The sequence below is a fragment of the Passer montanus genome, unplaced genomic scaffold (assembly GCF_014805655.1).
Source record: "Passer montanus isolate IOZ18808 unplaced genomic scaffold, ASM1480565v1 scaffold10, whole genome shotgun sequence".
NCBI lineage: Eukaryota > Metazoa > Chordata > Aves > Passeriformes > Passeridae > Passer > Passer montanus.
The window spans coordinates 15,889,452-15,912,321 of NW_024356505.1; the positions used below are offsets into that span (position 1 = coordinate 15,889,452).

At 35.9% G+C, this 22,870-nt stretch overlaps 1 long non-coding RNA gene across 1 annotated transcript in view; it reads left to right on the forward strand.

The window, feature by feature from the left end:
• LOC120504211 overlaps positions 1 to 22,870 on the forward strand; it is a 36,319-nt gene that overhangs the window by 4,743 nt on the left and 8,706 nt on the right. Inside the window, exons 2-3 of the long non-coding RNA XR_005627972.1 lie at positions 2,517 to 2,638; positions 18,846 to 18,899. This is a non-coding gene — a long non-coding RNA (uncharacterized LOC120504211). The remainder of the gene's footprint in view (positions 1 to 2,516; positions 2,639 to 18,845; positions 18,900 to 22,870) is intronic.

A 22,870-nucleotide genomic window follows, 5' to 3' on the forward strand; every position in this document is an offset into this window, starting at 1 on the left:
AATTGAGAGCTCCAAAACATTGAGCTCGGAAGCTGTAAAAGGAATGGGAAAATAAATTCTAAAAGTATGTCTATATATCCAAATGGATGCCCTCTTTCAGTTTTAAATTGAAGAAAGACATAGAACATGAAAGCAAATGAGGAAAATTCATTAGTTTAAATATATAAAAAGGAAATAACTCTTGGAAAAAACCTAGGTAAGCTTAATGAGTTCAGCTTTGGGCACCCATTATTTAGTGTTCCAAAATAATGAAATAATAAGGATGCTCTCATCCCAGGAGAACAACAGAAACTGCACTTCTATTAGATAAAAAGAGAAAACAATTAAAGTAATTTGATGCTCGTTAATCTGACCTTAGTAGAATTCAAAAGTGTTTAAGAAGTGAGGAGAATTTTAAAGTGCTCAGGTAAATAGGAAAAACAGTAAAATTATTAACAAAAGCAAGGTAATTTTAGATTAAATTGCTGCCACTTCTCCATGGGGTGATTTTTTTTTTAGACAAGAACAGTATATTATTTATCATTACTTTAACAATTACTGCAATGTTTGAGAGAGATTGTCGTAAATGCAGTAATAATAAAGCATGTAAGGAAACAGAAAAAATGGATAACTAAATACAATAGGTCTTTTCACCCTCATGAAAAGGAATATGATTGTGTTTTATAAAATCAAAAGTAGAAAGGGATGCTCCTTAACTTTCTTTATATTGAAAAAATTTGGTAACATCAAATGAAGTTATAGGATGTTAGGTTTGAAAGAAAGTGGAGTCCACCTACCACACAATTAAACTGTGAACTTTACAGCTGTAAAATATTATTAATGCAAAAAATGTTTTTAGAGTTCAAAAATACTTGAATTTATGGAATAATTTTAAAAAAATCTTTCATGGGCTGTTCAACACAAAAATCATATACTTTCCCTAAGCAATTAGGTGAAAGAGAAATTCTGCTCTCATACAATTCACCTGTTCTAATTTTCTTGGATGAAGCTGATAAAAACACCATGGGAGTTAATATTAGACTCTTAAGAGACTCAGTCTTGGGGTCATTATTATTTAACTTTTCTCTAATTACCTTGGCACAGAATGTTTGAGTGCAGAAATGAAAATTAGCTGATAAAGCTGAAAGACAGACATATCTGGATATAGTATAATCTTAAATAAATAGAATAACAGAAATTTAATGAACTCCAGTAATGTGAACAGCTATGTCATCCACTGAAAGGCTAATGACAAAAACCTGCTGCTAACTCAAAGGACAAGTGACTAAGTGTAATTGAGAAGGAATAGCTGGGTTTGCTAGTCAGTTCCAGGGGTCTCTAAAGGATTGAGAAAGAGGAGGTGTGGAATAAGAAATTCCCTGTTAGAGGGGAAAGGCTTAATGCTGTTTTTGCAAGATGCTGATGAGATCCTCTTTATATTACCTCAATATTAGAGACAGTTCCAGTCACATATGTGCAAAAACAGGTGAAAAAGGCTATTTAAAGACTGTAGAAGGAGTCATCTTTATAAGAAATAAGCCAGAAGCTTAGAGGCATTAATATTGCTTTCCCCAGGCTGTCTGTAGATTGCATGGTAGCTGGAATCAACAGGGAATGCCTCTTGTTCAGATTGAGGACACAATACTGCTTTCAGTCTGGCATAATCACCTGCCATAGTGGGGGAAGGATAGAAAGTTCTTGGCAGTCAAAACACAACTGGGGTGCACACCAGAACCTGAGAGAATAAAAGGTCGATTTCCATATAACCTTTGAGTCCTCAGGGATTAAACACTGAAAAACAGAAGCCAATAAATTAATTGGCAAGGAAGCTAAGATACAATGGGAAAAGTAATCATCAATAAATTTAGAATAAAATTTGAATGTAGATGTTTTGAAATTGCTTCCCAACAGCTGGTAAGAGTATCAGTAGTAGACTGTAGTATCAGAGTTGCTTTCCCTTTCTGTCCTAAACAGAGTAAAACATGCATTCCTGTGGAATAAAGTGAGAGAAAGAAGTGAAGTAGATGCTTTCTTTCTTGTCATCTCTTGCCAACAGAAAAGCAGAATTACTCAACTAAGTAAAAATTCACTGAGACTGGGTGCATTTAAGTGCAGACACCTTGAAGGCCCAACCATGTGCATGGGTGACATGATGGGGTGAGGGAGACTGCTACAGGACACAAAATAACCAAAAGAACTGGGGAATAAAGACTTCAGCTCTTGAGTGCCTTCCATCTTCTATAGTAGCTGAATCACAGATGAATTGCAGAATATTCTGAGTTAGAAGCAATCCACAAGCATCATGGAGTCCAGCTCTTGAATATGAATGGCCCATACAGAAATTGAACCCACAATTTTGGCATTTGCTATTAAGTGGTATTTTCATGTATTTGGTATTACATTTGAGGCATTACAGATATTTGCATAGGAAATATCATTGCTAAATTAGATTATTAATGTCATCACTTGTAAATTCATATACAAGCTTAGACCTTGATATTTACCAGCAGATGTGATCAAGACAAAATATTTTGCAGATGTAATTTGGTGCTTGCAGCAAGGAGATGTTCCTGACAGATGATGCAGTCATATTTGCAGAGTGTGGTTCCATCATCCTGACACCTAGCATGCTCTTCACTCACAACGGGTTTGATATCCAGTAAGTTTATATTTAAATGAATTTTTATCTTTACTAATTATAATTTGTGGTATTTTAACAGGTTTTATTCCAGTTATATCACAGACTGTGCCCTTCATTTGTGTGGAACAATGTTTCCTGATACAGTGTATTTTTTATATATCCTTTGACTTGATTGACATTGATACACTTACTGTAATTCTTTCACAAACTTATCAACTATGTTTTCTAAACTTAAATCAGAGAAACAGAGTGCTTGCTTACCATTATGAGTCACTGTTTTTTTTTACACTGCAGTGTATCCTAGATGAATTATTTTGTTTTCTGAGAAACATAAATAGTACTTTGTTATGTCCTGTAACTGTTCTACTTTTTGTTTAAATATTTTAGGATAACATTATTTATAAAAATCATAGTTCTTGTCCTTTATTTAGGAAAGACACCAACAAAATTTTTGATTTAAGAAGGAATAGAAATTTATTTCAGTTCTTTTTAACTGAGGTAAAACTAGCATCTTTTCCCTTCCTCTTGTTTATATTGCTGTGAGATGTGGGTCCTTTACAATTCATTCAGACTTTCATACTGCTAAAAACTGAACACCCTTATTTCATTCTTATCACTGCATTTCATTTTGTTTACTACTTTGACCTCCTTCAGGATGTTGCTTGATGCTGTGTTAATCCATTGACTTATTGCTATTACAGTATTTCACAGCTCTCCTTTGTTGCTAAGCTCCTACATAAATGAATCATATGACCTTGGCAGTTTCCCTCTGTTAACACTGCTGTTATTTTTCCTTGAAATTTTGCTCTTCAAATTTTAACAAATAATAGGTCTAACCAAATCTCTACATGTTCGTAGATACTTTTAATTAATTTGGGCTGTTAATAGACCAGACAGGGAAATTAGGCTAAACCAAGTACAGCAGGGTACCCTGCTGCCCTTAATGTTGATGGTTCAATGCGGAAATTGTGAGGAGTTTTTTCAGTCTTCCTCAGACTTTTCACTAGTACAATGGAATGAAAGGGGTATTCCCCTCTGGAGGTATGTGTTATGACAAGCTGTTACAGTGGTATTAATAAAGAACAACTTTGGTTTTTACAGTCTTTTTATTATATACTTTAAAAGTATTTTGGTGCTTCTTGGGATGTTTTGGGGGTTGCTTTTTTTTCTGATGTGAACTAGGGCAAAGGGTCTTTGTCTTTAGCTCACCAGCAGGTTTGTTTTGTTATGTTCTTGACTTAGTTTTTCCATTTTTTGCCCTTTCCTCTGCATCTTGCTTGCTTTCTGCTTGATTTATTCTCACACCTTTTTTCTTCAGCAACCTTAAGAAATAGCTAAAGGCCTACTTTTAGCCATTGGGATTTGGGGATTTTTTTGTTTGCCAGCTGGAGTGGTTTTGCCTCCTCTTAGAAATAGGCATTTAGTTTTCTTGACTATTATTCAAATAATTGGTAATACAACATTTCTGTTTTCATACCTGAAGGCTCTCTTTTTAAAACGTTTTGTGTAGCTTTGAAGTAGCTTCTAGTCAAACATAAATTTGTAGATAAGAAAATAGCAAAAGTCAAATGTGGCGATGGCCATGAGAGTCACTTTTCTGAGGCATCTTAGTGACTAGCAGGTCCAGAGGGCTCTCCTCCTCTTTTCTAGACTGTGCTGGCAGACACTCTTTCTTACTCTATTAAATGACAGTGTGTTATTTTGTCTGTGCCAGTCTGTTATCTCTTTAGGACAGGGGTCATGTCTTAGAATTTAAAACTATGAATGGCAATGCAAGAATAGCTCATAACTTTCTCTCTCCTTACATATTAATTACCTTAGTATAATTTAAGTTGTAAGTGTCTCAGTATGTGTCCTGAACATTATTTTTACTGACATGTGTCAATTTTCATTTCCTTAAATGAATACTTACTTAATTTCCTATCTCACCTCTGAGCCCATTTTGTTAATGGCAGGATTATTCTTGCATTCCTCTGGGTCTGGAATACTCTGCTTATTTTAGTATCGTCTGCAAATTTAATGGTCTGACTTATTCCAGATTTATGTAGACCATTGAATAAAATATGAAAATCTGCTGGTATTAATCTACAATCCTGTGAGATTTCACTTCTCAGCAGCTGCCTTTCCATTTTCCATCCAATCCCCTGTTTTTCTGGGTAAAGAATGATGCCTTGGTACTGCTCAAACATCAAGGCAGGCAACTGCATCAGATCTGGAGTCAACTGAACTTATTGCAGTCTTACAGGAAAAACAGATGCCCTAAAAACCCAAACCCATCAAGGATGAGAAAGAGTCAGACTTCAGGATACAGACTTTCAGATGTGAATGCTGGGTCACAAATGCTTGATATTGGGAGAAAAGTTTTAATAAAGAATTACTCCATCCACAATAAAGCTTTCTTAGTGATAACAATGATCCATCATTTTGACTTTCCTCTGAACCTTTTTAAGACCCCAGCTAAGTCAGAACTCTTGGTTTATCTAGGCTAATAATGTTTTTCATTTTTAAAAGTAACCAGATTTCTTTAACATGATTTACTCTTTCCATATCCACACTGACTCATAATTATTAAATTGTGCTTATATAATTATATCCTCTAAAATGGTCTATAAATGTAACATCTCTTTCTTAAAGATCAGATTCTGAGGAATAAAACTTCCTTGATTTATCTCAGGAGATAAAATGCTAAAGGTGTTCACAGCAAGATTAGGCAAGAGACTGACAGCTCTGGAAAAAAGGTTTGAAACTTGGTACTGGAAGGGACTTCCATTATTATTGGAGTAGTAGGGAACACGACACTTGTAGATTCAGGAGCAGAAGAGCTGAGAGTCAGCTTGGTTTGTGAGTGTACAAACTCTGAGAAAGAACTGTGTGAAGTATTTTTATGTGAAGATTAGAAACTGTAATAATGGGCAAATAAAAAAAGACAACAGGCCTTGGAGCTGGAGGCTGGGGGAACTGTACTGGCCACCAGTTTGGTGAGCAAGAGTTAGGGAAAACTGGATGCTTATGTAAATAAACCGTATTATCACGTCAAGAAAGAGGGAAGCTGAAAGGTTGAATATGAGTAAGTTAGTATAAAGGTGTGGGGTTTTTCGTTTTCCTGAAATGTATAAGCCCTAAAGTCAGGGTTTAAAGCTTGCCTTCATTTTTGGAGTGAATAATGAAGTACTGTAAAATATGACCACTGTAGGTTTGATTGTAAATCTGACTAGGTGGTGTAAAAAATCATATTGATCCTAATAGCTAGAAGAGTAGTGCAAAAGCATGAATAATTTCTAAAAATGTCATGCATTCAGGTCTGGATGTGGTGGGGCTTTTGAGGATGCTTTATTGTCTATTTTGAGATCTTTTACTACTATATTTCTATCTTTGAATTACAAGTGTCTGAGTTATTTTCTGTTACAAATAGTAAAAATCTAGAGAGCTGAAGTGTTCAGTCAAGCAATTGAGGGAAAGAAGACAACTTGGAGAGGAGACTTAACAATGATGCATTTGTAGAACACAGTCTGTGAGCAGAAAATTGCTGCCATATTATTTCATTGGGGGGAGAGGAGGAGGAAAAATTAGCAAGTAGCCATTATGTAGTCAGAGCCAAGTTTAAAACAAAACAACAGGGATGGTCCATTACATACGTAGCTGACCTGTAGAACCTTTAGTCAAAGAATACACCATGTGCTGAAAACTCACATTAGGCACTAACAATTAATGTCTCCTCCATGAGCTTGTTGGTGTCTAAAAGAAAGGAAGTGTGTCTTGGGAGGGCCTTAAAATGAAGAGATTGGAGGCGGGTGGAAAGAAAAGTTCTTTGTTTTTATATTTCTTCCTTTATCATTGTCCTTTTTTCTCCCCTTAGCTGGAGTAGTTGCTTTTGTGTTGTGTTCAGCTGCAAAAAGCCACAGCATAACTGTTTTCTTGGCTGTGGGGAGGACAGAGATCTGGTGACTTAATATATTGGTCTGTTCCACTTTCTTGTTTGACATGATCTGTAAGATGCGCATTAAGGCTGTGCAAGTGAATATTTTATAGTGCTGGTGTTGGAAATTGCACATGTTAGATGAGGTTCATTAGTTGTAATTTTCTAAATTCTTCTGTAGTGAGGTTGGTAAGCAGAAACCCTTTAAAGGGAGAAGGAACTCAAACTGCATATATTTCAAATAGTTGCAGCTGATATCCTAGGTTTCCCTGTAGGACTTTCCTAGTCTTTCCCTGTACTAGTTTTTTACGTCGAGTACCATTGTGCAGTTCTAGGCACCACAAAATAAGAAGGCTGTGAAGGTACTAGAGAACATCCAAAGGAGGCCAGCACAGATGGCAAAGGGTCTGGAGAGGAAGCTGTATGAGGAGGGGCTGAGGTCACTTGGTCTGTTCAGCCTGGAGAAGAGGAGACTGAGGGGAGACCTCACTGTAGTTACAACTTCCTCATGAGGGGAAGAGGAGGGACAGGCACTGATCTCTCTGGTGACAAGTGGTGGGATCTGAGGGAATGGCCTGAAGTTGTATCAGGGGAGGTTTAGGATGGATATAAGAAAAAGGTTCTTTACCCAGAGGGTGGCTGGACACTGGCACAGCTCCCCAGGGAAGTGGTCACAGCACCAAGCCTGACAGAGTTCAAAAAGCATTTGGACAACACATGATGTAATTCTTGGAATTGCCCTGTGTCAGGTCAGGAATAGGACTTTATGATCCCTCGGTGTCCCTTCCAGCTCAGGATAGTCTATGATTCTTTCACAAATGCAGCTCAATAGAGTAGACACATAAAAGGAAATACACAGGTAATATTATGGGTGATGTTAACAACGTGATCCAGGCATTTTCCAGCCTTTTTAGGGAGTCAGAAGCTGCAGTATTTGCTTTTAGGAAAATATTATGGGTGATGTTAACAACGTGATCCAGGCATTTTCCAGCCTTTTTAGGGAATCAGAAACGCAGTATTTGCTTTCCAGGAACCACCACCACACAACCCACCCCTTCTTTTGTATCCTCCATCTTGGAGGATGATGGCATGGGGAGAAAGTGGGCATGAAATCCCTGGTTTTATATCTTGCACCTTGGGAACTTAGAGTTCTGTCCGGATTTATGCCTGTGTGTGGGTGAACTCTAAGGAGAAGGTGTGGGAGAGCAATTTTACAAGGCTGGCAAACTACTGTTCAATAGCCTTTAGTCATCTGCAAGACATTTCACCAGCTGATATACCTTATTAACAGCAAAGGCTAGGTATTTATAGAGCCACTGCATCTAGAGATTCTTTCATAGACAAGCTGTTCATACTCTGCAGGAAGCACATCACTTGGCGTAGGAGGTTGAGCAATCTTTATTGAGGCAACAGTGTGACCTCCTACCCTGCTGCTAACAGAGGCAGAACAGCAATGGAAGATTAATTTTCCATTTCTTTCCCCAAAGGGTGTGAAAGTGTATCTCTTTTAGTGCAGTCTCAAATCAAAGAATGAGGTAGAAAAGTGCAACTCTGCTTTCATTCTTCCCCAATAATTAGGTAGAGAAACAATTCTATTAAGTAAGATGATACACAGATGATGAATCTTACATTTTTAACAACACATTTTTAAGTCACTATGGAGGGAAAAAAAGTGTACATCCTAAAGAAGAGGGGAAAAATAAGTTGTAATATTTCATTTCTTTTACATTTACACTTGATATTAACACCTCCTGCTTAGAAAATGCTCTATATTTTTTTCATAATGCCTTTTTCCAGTCTTGGGACGGACCATTCATAAAAACCATGAGTTCTGGACACTTCTTGCACTTAATTTAACCTAGACTTACTTACTAGACTGGTTGATTATCTTTAGCTAATTAAAACAGCAGGAACAGCATAGCACATCCAAATGCATAAAACTTCATTGATACAATTAAGATCTGGGTTCATAATAGCAGAAAGTAGGAGCTGATATTTGAGAAATGTAGCAGTAACATAGACCAGTGAACCATCTACTGTAGCACTCAAAGATCAGTCCATATGCAGTGCTGTGGAAGCTGATAGCTTAAATTTTTACTTTGAAAAACAATAGTGCAGTACTACTAATTTGTCTCACTTCACTCATGTTAGTTAATGTACAATTGGTTTTGTGCTGGAGAAAGGATAGAAATATAAAAATTTCTAGAAAGAGCTTCTTAATGAAGAGGAGAAAAATTGTAAACTTGATACTGTTTGTTTTTCATGGAGGAGATCCAGAGATTCATTGCATTGTTTGCAGACCTCTGAGGCAGTGTACTCATCAGCCACAGCATTGTGAAAACAGCCGTGCATCAAAGCCTTCAAGTCAGAAAAGTTCTGACAAACACTGGGAGATACTTCCAAACCTCTTCAAGCAACTAGAAAACAAAGTAGTTAGTCAGAAAACTGATTATTTTGGGCTTTTGGTCTGCTTAGCTCTTGGGAACTCTGAGGCAGAAGCTGATTCTAATTCTCTGCTACTGAAATCCCAATTTAGTATTTTTGGTGTGAAAGAAGTTACAAAAATGTGGAGACTGTTTTTCTTATTTGATTCACTCTGTGGAAAACAGGTACAGATTTGCAAAATAAGCAATCATGGCTATGAAGTGCCTTGTTTATATTTTTGTGGTGGGGGGGTTAATATAAATGGAGGGTTAGTTCTCTTGTGATGGCTCTGTGAGAAATAGGTCATCATTCAAGTGGTGTTCTTGAAGATTTTCATTAAAACTACTTTTCACCATCAAAGAATAATTCTCCAGTTCCTTCTCTACTTTTTCTGGTAAAATTGCAAAGCAATCTTTTTGCTGACTGCTTTTAGAAGTGCAGTGACTGAGGTATTGGTGGTACTCTTATTTTTATTTTTCTTATTCTTATTATTATACAAATCATTTAGGTACTTTTAATAAATATGCAAAAAGGGAATCTTTTTTATCTAATTGTACCTAGAAGCTGAAAGTGTCAACCATCCTGGACTCCCAAATTTCTCCATGCCTCTGACAGAATGAATTTTGTCAGGAAAAAATATTCTGCTATGAACTGTTTTGGAAGTAGCTATTGTTCTATAATGAGTGGTCATTAAATTGGGCCATCTTTAACCCTCATTCCTCACATCCTTCTTATTTAATGGGAATTGCACCCCTTTGTGTAATTCCATCAGTAAATGCATGTCATTAAGATGATGCAAAGTGTTCTGATGAGGATGACAGGGTAACTTTGTTTTAGTTGGTGGAGCAGCATATTTACGAGTGTTCTTTTACCAAGTGGAGATACTTCTCAGTGCGCAGTTGACATCAACCAATTGAGTCTGGCTCGTGGTTACATGTACTGTAATGTAATAGTGATGATTCTTATGATCAGCTCCCCAAATAGCTGGTGCTAACCTTGGCATTTTGGAACAGGATGTTTAAAAAAAACCAAAACAAACAAACAAACAAACAAAAAAAAAAACCAAACCAAAAAACAACATAATTTAGTTTATCCCTTTAACATTAAATGCAATACCAGAGCTGTATATGCTATATCTGCTTTCTCCTGTCATGCTGCCTAGAGAGCTCAATGCCTGCAAACAGACCACTCGCTTCAACCTGAGAAAACATTTCAAGAAAATAAATTAAAATTCTAACCTGTCTTTTGCTTGAAGGAGACATTTTCAAGGAGTTTTTGTTCTAGTCTAAGGTTATCGGTCAGATCTTTCTTGAAACCCTGGTGAGAAGTTGAAAATAAATTTCAATGCCTCAAAAATGTCCAAAAGGAGAACTTAATTTGTTAGTTTGAAAGTTTTTGGTTGAAGTGTGATAATTTCTGCCAGCATTGGACTTATGCAATATATATTTCTGTTTCATATGATAAAAGTAGTAATATTGTTATGTCTTAATCTATTTGTCTTTTCTTGTGTGGTTGTCTTAAAATGTGCTTTATTTTCTTTAGTTAGAAAAAGTTTTTCAAGTACTTGGAAAAACTTCTTTAGAAAGGGTAGATTAAAACACTGTCGTTTGAGGAAGTTGCACAACTACATCAGATACTCTCTGAAATAATGGTTTAGAGTGGAACTGATAAGAGGTTGGATAATAGGCCAGCAAACAGGATGTCTGTAGTCCATCAAGGACTAAATGAGATCTATATAAAGCAACAGTGTAATTGTAAAACCAAGACAGTTAGACTGGAAAAGATCCAAAAATAACATTTGAAGATATGTCATAAACAGACCATGTGGTTCTGATAAAAGACTAGAATGACACTGTATTTAGCACATAGGTAAAGCGGAGAAGTCAATTCCAAAATCGTAATAGTTGCCTGATTACATCCAGTAAAAAACCAGTCAGCATGATTCCCTGTGTTATGAAACAGAGCTGTGGCTTTGATATTTTTTATTCGAGCTGCAGGAGAGCAGGAGAGGTAGTTCCATGTTGTGTTTGGACCCAGTGCATAGGGCTATTCTTATTCTTTGTCATGTTGTCTGAAGAAGGAACCCACCTGGCTAAAGGCAGAACCCTAAGGACACGTGAACAAATATGGTATGTGATTGGTCCAGAAACAGTTTTTCCTCCAATTCAATCACTGTAGTGGATTGGTAGTGGTTGAATTGTTGACGTTTTCAGCAGACATGGGAAAAAGCAGACCCAAGAGGCAAGAAGTAACCAAAATGGAGCATCCTTTCCAAGAGCTGCATGTTCTAGGACACTGTGGCTTCATCACCAGCTTTGACAGATTAATTACTCCGTATTTAGGTATCAAACCTGCCTCAGGAATCATTTGGAAGCCACGAGACAAAATTTCAGATAATCTCCATTAATTGATATATTTCAGGCTGTGGTGTCTCTGATCCACAGACTTATCTGTCTTACTGTGGTGGGGGATGTATCTCCAGACACAACAGTTCCTCAACATGTAGTTGTCTTCAAATATCTTGGATCTGTCATCCTAGGCTTACAGCTACCAAAGGGCAGCTAGAAGACTGCTATATATGTTAGAAATCCAGAAAGTATGGGTTTAAGATAAAATCAAACCTCAAACCCTCAAAATAAAAAAAAGAAAGCCAAACCAAAAGATCCCATAATCTGAGCTCCTGTCTGAAGATGCAGAGAGAGGAATAGATGCTGTATTGTGTGAACAGCAGATACAGACAAAATAGAATGGAATAGTTTGGATCTATTTGAATATTGTTTGTTCCTCAGACTTTTGAATGAAGGATTCTGTCCTTTTAGCTAACCTTAGTCATAACTACTGTTCTGAGTGATTCCTTTTTTGATTAAAATATAAATCTGGAAAATTATGCATGAAATTTCTAATTTCAGAGGTTTTTTTGCAATTGTAGGGACCATATTTGATCCATATTACAGCTCATTAATGATGTCTCTGAAGGTAGTTTTTGTCTTATGCCAAGCATTCAGGCTGCTACCAAAGAAACAGCAAGATATTTTGACAGATGGAATTGAGGGTTTACACAAGTCTTAACTGAAGCTTCAGTTCTGACTTAAAGCGTGACAAAAGCAATATCCAGTTAATTAGATACAGCAAATACTTGCAGGATTATCATTCCATTCAGCTACAAGTTTTGTTAGGGATAGCTTCGCATCATTCCGAGGAGAGGAGAGGCCTCTTGCCTGCTAACACTCTCGAGAAGGAATCAAAAAGGGATTAAAATTCATAAGTATCCTTTGAATTACTATTTTTAGGGTGTGTAATTTGTATTTTAACTTCTTTAGAAAAGAGCACTTGAGAAGGTCAAGATCTATTTGGGAAGCATCAGAGCTACAGTTCTCATGGGACAAAACACAGCAATTCTTCCAAAAATAAACCTAGTTACAAGAAGAAACTTTTTATTTTTATTATTATTATTAGTAGTAGTATTGTTTAGGACTTTTTGAGCCCATCTATTAAATTAAAATCAGGTAAGTTCTCCATCTTCCAAAAGCTCAAAAATTTATCATGGAATGCATATTCTCTCTAACTGATTATTTAAATTTTGTTTTGTTTTTGAGGTCTGTGTAGTACAATGACTTCCCATTAACTTCAGAATGTTGATATATCGCTTATATCAAGAGCCAAGTATTTTGTGATACTGTCTATCCAAATCCCAGTTGGGCACTATGAATAGTTGCAAGTATGGAACATAAATACTAGGCAAAAATCCAGATAGTTAATCTTTTGTATATAAAGTCCTTGTCCTTAGGCAATATAAAGGATGCAAATTCCCCAGGTGTTCAACTTCAGCTCTTGTGGGATTTTTTTTTTTTCTGTGTTTTGGGGTGAGTTTTTTAATGGATATTTAGAGAGAGAGACGTGCACGGCCAGTTCTGATCCAAAGCTGAACAGAAAGATCTTGTTATTACATTTAAATTTCTTAGAAAATGTCAACATTTTAGGGCTTCAGTTGGTCATTGGAAAGAAAATGCTGATCTTCTTCCTGCTAATTTAATTTCTTTTATTCTGATGGGATTGCAAAACTAGATTAGAGGGCACTGTTGGAAACTGGAAGTACTTGTCTTTCGTCTAACTAATGTCAGTGTTTGAAGTGAGCAATTCCATCTGTTCTACCCTCATCTCAGACCAGCCACGATGTTGCTGCCTGTTGGAGGAGCCTGAGGGAGTAGTTACTCAGTGAGCCACACAGATGTACCTGAGCCCCAGAGTGATTTACAGCAAACTGCCTGGCAAGGTTCAATTCTGTGTCCATCAGTGGAGGAAGGACACACCTAATTTACTCATACAGGACTTTGCTTCAAAGGTTTTTAATGACATTCAATTCTCAGTGACTGTGTATAAAACATTGGGTGTACCAGACAGGCTGGTTATCTTGATCCCAGAAGGCACTTTTGCATTTCTCTTCCCTTAATATTCAACTTCCAGGATTTCCAGTGTTGCTGAGTACTGAGAAAGTGTAATCCATTTGCTTTTGGTAATGCAGTATATGTGGAATATTTTTGTGTATAACAGTTTAAATGGCAATGGAGAAATTGTGGTTTTGGGGTTTTTTTGTGGAAGAAGTTGTTTTATAAAGGACTACTATACAACGAAAAGCTTATGGAATAGTGTCTAAAATATACAAAATTATTATTATTATATAACTGGAGTATAAGAAATAACCTGACAGGTGACCAGTTAAACTTTAGGATCTGTAGTCACTCTTTGCTAAATTGAATGGAATTGGCCAAGGATTTGTCTAAGAATATGAAGCAAATAATTTCGTACCAATACAGAATGCAAAAATTAGTTGACTCTAGGGTGATGGAAGAAAAAATATTTCAAATTATCTTATTTAAAAATGGCAGTCAATATACTTTTGATGCAAAAAGTTACAATAGCTACACACAGAGAGTAGCTCTAAAACCCATTTTCTTTATTCCTAACTCTTGGCTCTCTATGGAAAAAAAATACACTAAAATAAATCATAGAAAGCATGGATTTTTTTCCCCTAGTAGTTCACAGATGGATACTTGACCAGCCAGTTCTCAAAATAAAGAAAAATATTTTCTTACTTTTAATTATAATGTATCTCTCACAGTAGCTCCCATTTAGGACCAGCTTAAAACTTGAAAAGGTGCAAGAATAAAACTCCCTTTTCTCCGCCCTTTTCCCCATATAGTGACAAAGGAAATGTGTTCTGAAGGAGCTTCTAGAAACTCTTCCAAGAGAAGCAATTGCCAAAAGAATATTAAATGTTTGGAGGAGTTTAAAAAAGTGGAGTGTGTGAACACTAAGCTTCGCATTAGGGACAAATCTGACTGTATCAGAGTCTCTTTATGTAACTTAACAGCATGAGCTTGTCATAAAAAACAGTTACTCATCAATCAAAAGAATAGGGAAAGGAAGGTAGAGACTTGTGTCTTAGAAATCTGTGCTGTGTTGTCTACATTTCGTCTAGTATTTTCCAGGCAAAAATTGTAGCAGCAGATCACTAATCAGTGATTTAAAGCAGAAACATTTCACAATCCCAGTGGGTCATAATGTTAAAATATTAATGGCTTCTTCCTTTCTGCCTTCTCAGTTTTTGGGTTTTTTTTTTGAGTTGTAGAAGTCAGACACAAAAGTTTTTCACATGTAAGAAAACCAAAGGATCCTGTAAGACATCTAACTAAACACAGACAATATGAATTTATTTTTTGTGGTTCACTCCCACCCATGTGAGTTAATTCATCTGTGTTTTGTCTTTGTTGCTCTGTCCCCATTTAACTCTTGACCCAGTCATGTACCAACAGCCAATTTTGTATTCAAAGGCAGGCATCAATCTGACTTCATAACCCTAGTGAAAATACAAAAGCCAAACATGCCTACATCAAGACAGACAGTGATAGAGTCTTGTAACAACTCAAGCACAAAACCAGCTAGGTGAGAAGCTGCCCAATACTTTTCTGTAGATTTTAGAAGGGAGGAGGGAGGAAGGAAAAAGCAGAGCCATGTGAAACTGGCGCAGCAACCAGGGCCTGCAGCTGTGTCAACATCATGTTGTAACTACCAAATGTCTCTGTGACTGCAGAGAGCAGCTCTTATTCCATCTGGGAATAAGGAGCTATTTTTCACAAACATTGCTGCCCTTTTAATAAATGAGTTACACTATGATCTATTTTAATGGTCTAATGGACTTATAATTTGGCTGCAAAGAGTATTTTTGATCCAGTTTTAAAGTCCACTGGGGCCAGTGCAGACACATTCCACATGTGAGTGAAATGGCACTTCAGAGCAGTGAAGCTTCTGGAGAAGACACCACTATCACTGTACTTGTTTTATGCTTTCTCCACATATCTCATGGGTATAGATAGTTAACTAAGTTAAACAACATGCAGCAAATAAACTTCCATCAAATTTTGTACCAGAACCCTTGCTAACATAAATATAGCATCATTGAACAGCCCAGATTGGAAAGGACCTTGAAAGATCACTTGGTCCAACCTGTCATAGGAAAGAGACTCTACATGAGATGATGTAGCACCCTGTCCAATTGCACCTTGAAAACTTCCAGTGACAGGGATTCAGTCACAACCCTGAATAGCTTCTCCTAGTTATGGATTGTTCTCACTGTAAAAAAAATCTTACTTGTGTCAAGATGAATTATGTGGGCTTCATCCACATTCATACAGCTGCTGTAACAGATGAATCAGGAGGAAACTAGGCTCAATGGTCACTACTATTCTTGAATCAGAAGAATCAAGAATAACCTAATCATCTAGACTTCTGTCCCTGTAATGTCCACTCCCACAGTGTTTAGCAATGGCTATCAGATAATTAGGGATACAAGGCACATAATTCATTCAAGTATAATTTTAGACAAGTCTTTACTGAAACCACTTTACTTTCTAAGAGAAGTAATACACTTCCCTCAAATCATCTTTCTATCAGAAAGAGCCCTAGTAATGTGTATTTATTTCTTGAGCTGTCAGTGAAACTTTTGTTTATGAGATTCACATTCTCTGAGCAGAAGATCAAGCCATTGTGATATTAAGCCAATATTTAGTTAACTGTCATTAGACAATTGCTAATAGAAAGCTTCAACCCACTTATTTTTATTAAATGCTTCATTAGAAGAATACCTGTCATTCCTAGTAGTTTATTGATTGCTATCAAACTTTAATGGTAGCAGAACATGTGATAGGGAGTCTTGAATTCAACATTTTTTGAATGATGAGTTTTCTGACTATAAATATAAAATAATGTAAATGAGACTGCTAATTATGGTTAAGGTGGTTGGAGTTTTGTGTCTTAAAGTTAGGGGAGATCTGTAATGTAGTCTATGCTTCTCTCCAGTCTTCTGTGGCATTTTGTGGACACTGTGTAGCTTTAATCATTTGTCAGAATAAGCTAGCATTTATGTTTATGTGCTTTCCCCAAAAAATAAACAGACAGCATTTGGAATAACATTTGTCTTAGTGAGAACCTAGTTTGTTTTCTTTGGTTTGGTTTTGTTAAGTTTTTGGTTTCTCATAGCAAGTAATTTATACAATAGTGTAATTGGATCAATACAAACAATTTCTTTCTTTTCATCTACCACATTCATGCAAGGAAAGAGGCACAATCCAGCATGATGTCCTTTTTTAATTTCGGGTGTCAATTCTTTGACCGCTTAACAAGTACTCCGCTCATCTCCTTCCCTTTGACAGAAGATGGCAGCCCAAACAGAACCACTTTGGCACAGCTTTCATCCCACTGCTGGTGTCCGGAGAGCCCAATATAGCCAATGTTTCCAGGCTTTTTAGTGAGCTACCCAGAGAGAAATGAAAGGAATTGCACTGGAAGCTGCATGTGGAGCACAAGCCCTCAGAGTAAAAAGGCAAGATTTGAGCAGTGGTGTGTACTACAAAGGCAGCTCACTTCTTGCTTTAGAAATCTGTTAGTTCAGAGAATTCTACCTTGAGAACCACTGATATAGTCAACGGAACTAGTTTTATATCATTCTGTAGAACTGTTTGTATGTATTTCTGTGTAAAAGCTTTTTAAAATAATCTTTTAAGAAAAGAAAATTTGAAGTTGGGTTTGTCTTTTTTTTCATGGGCATCTGATATCCGTTTAGAATGGATTGAGTATCTAGGTATTGAGAATAGAGGTTTCTCTTTTGCTGAAGACTTGGTCTTTGAATCGCAAAGGAAGGGTTTTGGAGGAAATGTTAAAATGGTTCCAGCCTGAAGACCACAATGAAAATATTTTTTAAAGTGATATAAATGTTTTCAAGGGTAAAAACTAGATACATTCAATTAAAGTTCAGGTTTTTCTGTCTTTAAACCAAAACAAGCAAGAAGCCATCAAAAAGCAACCTAAGAAATCCTCAACCAACAACCTCTTTCATGAGGTTCTTACTGCTCATAAATAAATATTGATACAACTTTTTCTTAAGAAGCACATAATTTAATTTTTAAAAAACTGCTCTTTTCAATTTAGAAAGCATGCAACTATATTGACTCAGAATAGCAAATAACAACAAATCGGCTTTGCAATATGATAACTTTGAAAAACTCTCAGAATTAGTGTTCTTGATTTTATCTTTCACTTGTAATATTCTGAAGTCTATTTTTACATTACTGAATATTAAAACACCTAAATCAGCAAGTCAGAAATTTGGCTTTAACAATGGGCTCAATTTCCTGTGTTATATCCAGCAAAGAATTGGTAATGAAGCACAGAATGTTTCACAAATACATACATACTTCATAGGATTGTCTGTCAGTGCATGTGGAAAAGATAAAAGTATTCTGGAAGAGGTTCAAAGGAAATACTCTAGTAACTATGGAAACAAAAGCCCTTCTGCCCTATGTTGAGAAGAAAAAAAGATAAAGTTAGACTAGATGAACATCTTCTTTTTAGCGCCAGTTAGGCTGGGACGGATTTGTCCTGCAGAGTTGATGAGGCTTTGAAAGAGATAATGATGAGATATCTCCATAAAACTCCAAATGCTTTTCTTATGACCTGGGGACAGCCTTGAAACAAGCACCTTACCACATCATTCACTCACATGTGATTGAAATCAAGCTCCATTTCAGAAAAGCTCTTCCTTACATTTGGCTGGAATTCCAGATTTTGTGCCAAATATGGGAACTGGTCATTTCAGTTTTAGTGTGGATCAGGCTTTGGGCTTTTTATTAACAAATAAATAAATGAATTTCATAAGTTCAGTATTGCAGAAATTACAACTCTGAGTCAACAAATGAGAAACATGAGCATCTATATTCCAGTCCTTACATAAACCTTTGGATAACATTTTATTATATTAAATATTACCTAATAATACTTACATAAAGAGGATAATATAAGAAAGCCTTACAAAAGAACTGGAGTTATTTAGTGTGAGATTTATACAAGAATTCTGGTCCATCTTATTTTCTTCAACCATTTCACCACTCTGTTAGCAATGGGCAGCAAAAGTACAATATTAATAGTACAAGTTTATGTATCCCATGCTACTCTGAAACATGTTTTTAATAGTATTTGTTAAATCCAAAATTTCAAGTTTTCCTTATAATTTTAACTTGAATAGCTCTTTTAGGTTCATTGATTTATCTGTTTCTCTTCTGTTCAGAAAAAAATGTGTGTGTGAGAAACCTTGTTCACTTTTGTATGAGTTACGCAGTGTCAGACTTGGGCAACTGGAAAATATTACATGTGAAAGATGTCCTGTAAAATTGTAGGTGTATTTTTTAAATTTTATTGTAAATTCCCTGAAGACAGCTCTCGAAACACAACTGTCCTTTCCTCTGGTTTCTCTCATTTCCTGGAAGTCTCATTTGCCCATGTGTGAATTTTTATAATTTAGCTTAATCTTATTTAACTTTTTTTTTTTATTAGGTTGCCGACTCAGGTTTTATATCATGAAGTGGACTAATTTTGCATCCACTGCAGGTAAATAATTTGAAGTACTGAATACGAATTTTGCTCTGTATTAACAGTTGTGTAAAAAGTATACTGTACTTAACATGAATTGCAAGATATTTCTGTAGACTCATCTGTACTTTATTTGAAAACTACACTAACTTTTTTAAACTTGAATATTTACTCCAAATTTTGAACATTTTCTTCCTATGCTAATAAGCTAGGAAATATTATTAAAAAGTTCTTTACAGGTAACATTTTTCCTGCAAATTTTATAGAGATTTTTCTTTTCTGCTATATCTAGGATTCTTACAAAGCACATAAGGTTTTAAAGCTCTGTGAGGATTGAAATAACTGCAGAGAAGTGATGTTACTCATTCCAAAAACCTCATCTGAGGTAGTTCAGGACACAGTTTTGCAAGAGATGTCTATGCAAGTCCCATTTGCATTTTTTGATTCTGCATTATGAGCTTACAACGTGCCATCTGTAATCTCACTCATAATGAATGGAGTTTACTGTAGGAAATACATAACAGTAGGATTTACTTAAATTTATCAGAAAGGCTTTTAATTTAGCTAGCATCAATACCTTGCCAGGAAAGTTCCTCAAAGCAATTCACTAAGATTTCAGTAAATGTGCAATGAGGCTTGGTTACCATCTTTTCTGTGTGTCAAGAATAGAACTTAAGATAGCAATGAAATTGTTAGATGTCTGTGTTCAAAAATACAGTCAAAGGAATTATTGTGTTCTGTTTTATTAATGTGTAGTTAATTATAAGCCCCAATTATAACCAATTATAACCCAGACCCACAAAAAACTAAGCAAAGCAAAAAGTCCTCCACAACATACCTTTCTGGTCTTATTCTCTGTCCTTTTGTCTCCCTACATAAAATGGGAATTATTGTGATTACCAGCCTTCTGCAGAAGACTTGGAAATTGATAACTCAGCAGACATAATGAATTGCTTTTTCCAATTTGGGTCCGTGGCCCTAAGCAGAGATAAAGCTTGAAGATCATCTCATTCTCCTTTTCTACTACAGAATTATTTCTGCTACAGCAGCACCTTGGAGCCATAATCAAGCCTGAGATTCCTTGGTGATACAGAGCATACAATTACAGAATAAAAAGGGTATCTGCCTGACTGCACTGATGCACATAGTAAAAGAAGAGACATGAGATGGGTAGAGACTGATGGAATGGAATGAAAAGAGAAGTGATGTTAGACATGGCAGTCAGAGATCTCTCTGTGCACATGTTCAGGTTTTTTCACATCAGGGGTTAGGTTTTGCAGGCTGGCTTGCAGAAGAAGAGAGAAGGGACTTTTCAAACCTTTGTGGGGAGTTCTCTTCCAGTGCCTGTATATGCCAAGGCCGAGATTACACTTTCAGCTCTCCAGCAGAGAAAAGCATTTCTAGGTGTTCCAAAATCCTCAGCCATGCTGCTTTGATGGTTGATTTCTTTAGCAAAGGGTGCTTAAAAAGCAGTTATTTGTAATGTATTTCCTGCATTGCAGGACTTGAAGAAAGAAATCTCTCAATCTACAATTTACTTTATGTTTAAAAGTCTAATTTATTACATTTTGGAACTGTCCTGAAACAGTTTAATAGCATAGCACAATCAGGGTGTGTCAGCTCTGTTACACACAAGATGGTGTCTAAAGATGCAAGCAATGCATTTCAAACTCAGTCAAAACTAATTGCAAAGATGAAATTCTGCTTCCTTGTAAGTATGTCTCTGCATATTTCGAGATCTTGTGAATACTATTCTGTACATAATTATTTTTCCATGCAATTTCTTAATTACAGAAGGTGAACCTCTTAAAAGATAATTAAATTTATAAATTAGCAAAAGACCCCCTCTGACAAAATTCAAGTTATTTGAATATATGACAGTATCTCAATACTTCTTGTGAGGTTTTAAAGGCAAATGGACTGAGGAAAATTGTTTTGATATTGCTACTGTGCTTTCAGAGAACTCACAGGGTGTCCCTGTCCCTACTATGTCATGAATATTTGCTTCAGTCTGAGTAATCTCAATTATCCAATAGTGGTGCACTAGGGAAGGCCGTGAACTTGTCTTCAATATCAAAACAGAGGATAAAAATAATCTGTGTTTTTTCCAGAGCTATTTCTTGACCTTTATTTCAGCTGACTGCTTCTATCTTTACTTAAAACCTTAGTGTCAGCTGTGCTATTTCTGTGTGAAGAAATAGCCATTGAAAACTAGACTTGATCTTTACACTTTTTAGAAATATATGTGATAGTCTTTAGTATTTCTTTCAAGTTATATTCTAAGCCATAGTTCAGGGAAATTCTATTATACAACCTGGTGACATAGCTCTAACTTGGAATACTTTTTCTGAACCATGTTCTCTCACTCATGTATTTTCTTTATGCTATTCTGGACTCTGTTATAATGATGATGATGATATCTGAGTGCTAGGTAGCACAGACTTCTTTTCAAATTAAGTATCAATTTAGAAAAAGGTTTTATGGCTTTTCAACTTATTTGCCATCTAGTCAGATGCACTATGCTGTTTCAAATTAAACTTAATTTTATGTTCCAGTGAGGGAGTTAGCACTTAGAGTGAATTTAAACAAGATGATGTCAATAAATACATTATTTCAGACAATGTCTTCTTTTATACCTCTTTTTGTTTAAGGAGCTTCCAAGTAAGTTAGGGAAACATGCTTTAAGATGGGTGCAAAGCTGACGGGTTAGCTGTATCGAGAATAGGAATCAATTGCCATCTGTCCCACTGAAAGGATGTGTTCATTGGAGGTTTTCACTGATCTTTAATTCTGGTACTGTTCTGTATTTCAACAAGGAAAATTAGAATAAATTATATGTTCATTGAACTCTTCCGCAGTTGCAAGTGAATTGTAGCTACAACTTTTTCAGAAGATAGGTGTGTAAATTCAAAGTATCTTAGTCAATTGGAGAAATAATAATAGTTGGTATATTATTAGTAGTAGGGCCAGTATTATTATCACTATTGTTGAAATTCCTGGGGTTTTCTGTGTTTTAAATATATGCAAAGTTCTGTCCTTGGCAGAAATTATCAAATGTGAAAACAAAGGTTGGGGAATTATTCCTAAATAGTACTAGTTCCTGAAAAGAGGATCCTGCTTACTGTGAATTCTAACTGAATGTGAACCAAAATTTGAGACTGCTGATAAACCAAGCATTTTGGGAACTGGATAAAATAGTACATTCAGTTTAACATGTCCATTCTACCTAGTACTGCAGCATTAGTAGCACCTGGAGTATTTTATCCTCTTTTGGGTATCACATTGAAGAAATGCCATTGGAAATTTTATGGATGAGAACAGCAAAAAGTGTTGGAAACTTTGAAAATGTGACCTTAGATGAAAAGTTGAAAGAAATGTTTATTCAGTTTGGAGATGAAAAAACTGTGGACTAACAGAAGTCTTCCAACATTATAGTGTTATCTACAAATAGGAAAGGACCACAACATTTCTCTCAATCTACTTCTGAGGAGAAATAAACAATAGGCAGCACAATGCTAAATTAAAGCAGATTCAAGCAGTTTAGATAAGAATCAAATATAATTGTAAGGACAGTGAAGAATGAGAAGAACCCAAAAGTTTAACTGATAGTTTAAACCAGTTGGTCAAACATACTGTGAAGGATTTACAGATAATTAATTCTGTCATGAAACAAGAGGTTGGACTAGATAAACTTCTAAGGTTCTTTTCATTGGGTTTTTGTTTGTTTCTTTGTTTCCTTTTTTCCCCCCAAAAATTATTGTGACCCTTTAGCATAAGAGAAAAAAGGGTAAAGTTAGGAGAAGGTAACTTCTTCTTTTCCTTTCAAGCAGCAAGTTTTGTTTGAAGAAAATCTTCTTAATCAGAAGTTACTTATGAAATGCGATATAATTGAGAATTTTCAGTGTCATGGAAGAAAAAAATGTATATACACAACTGTTGTAGTGCAGATCAAATTTGTTTGCTCGATGTTTAAATTCTAATTCTAATTT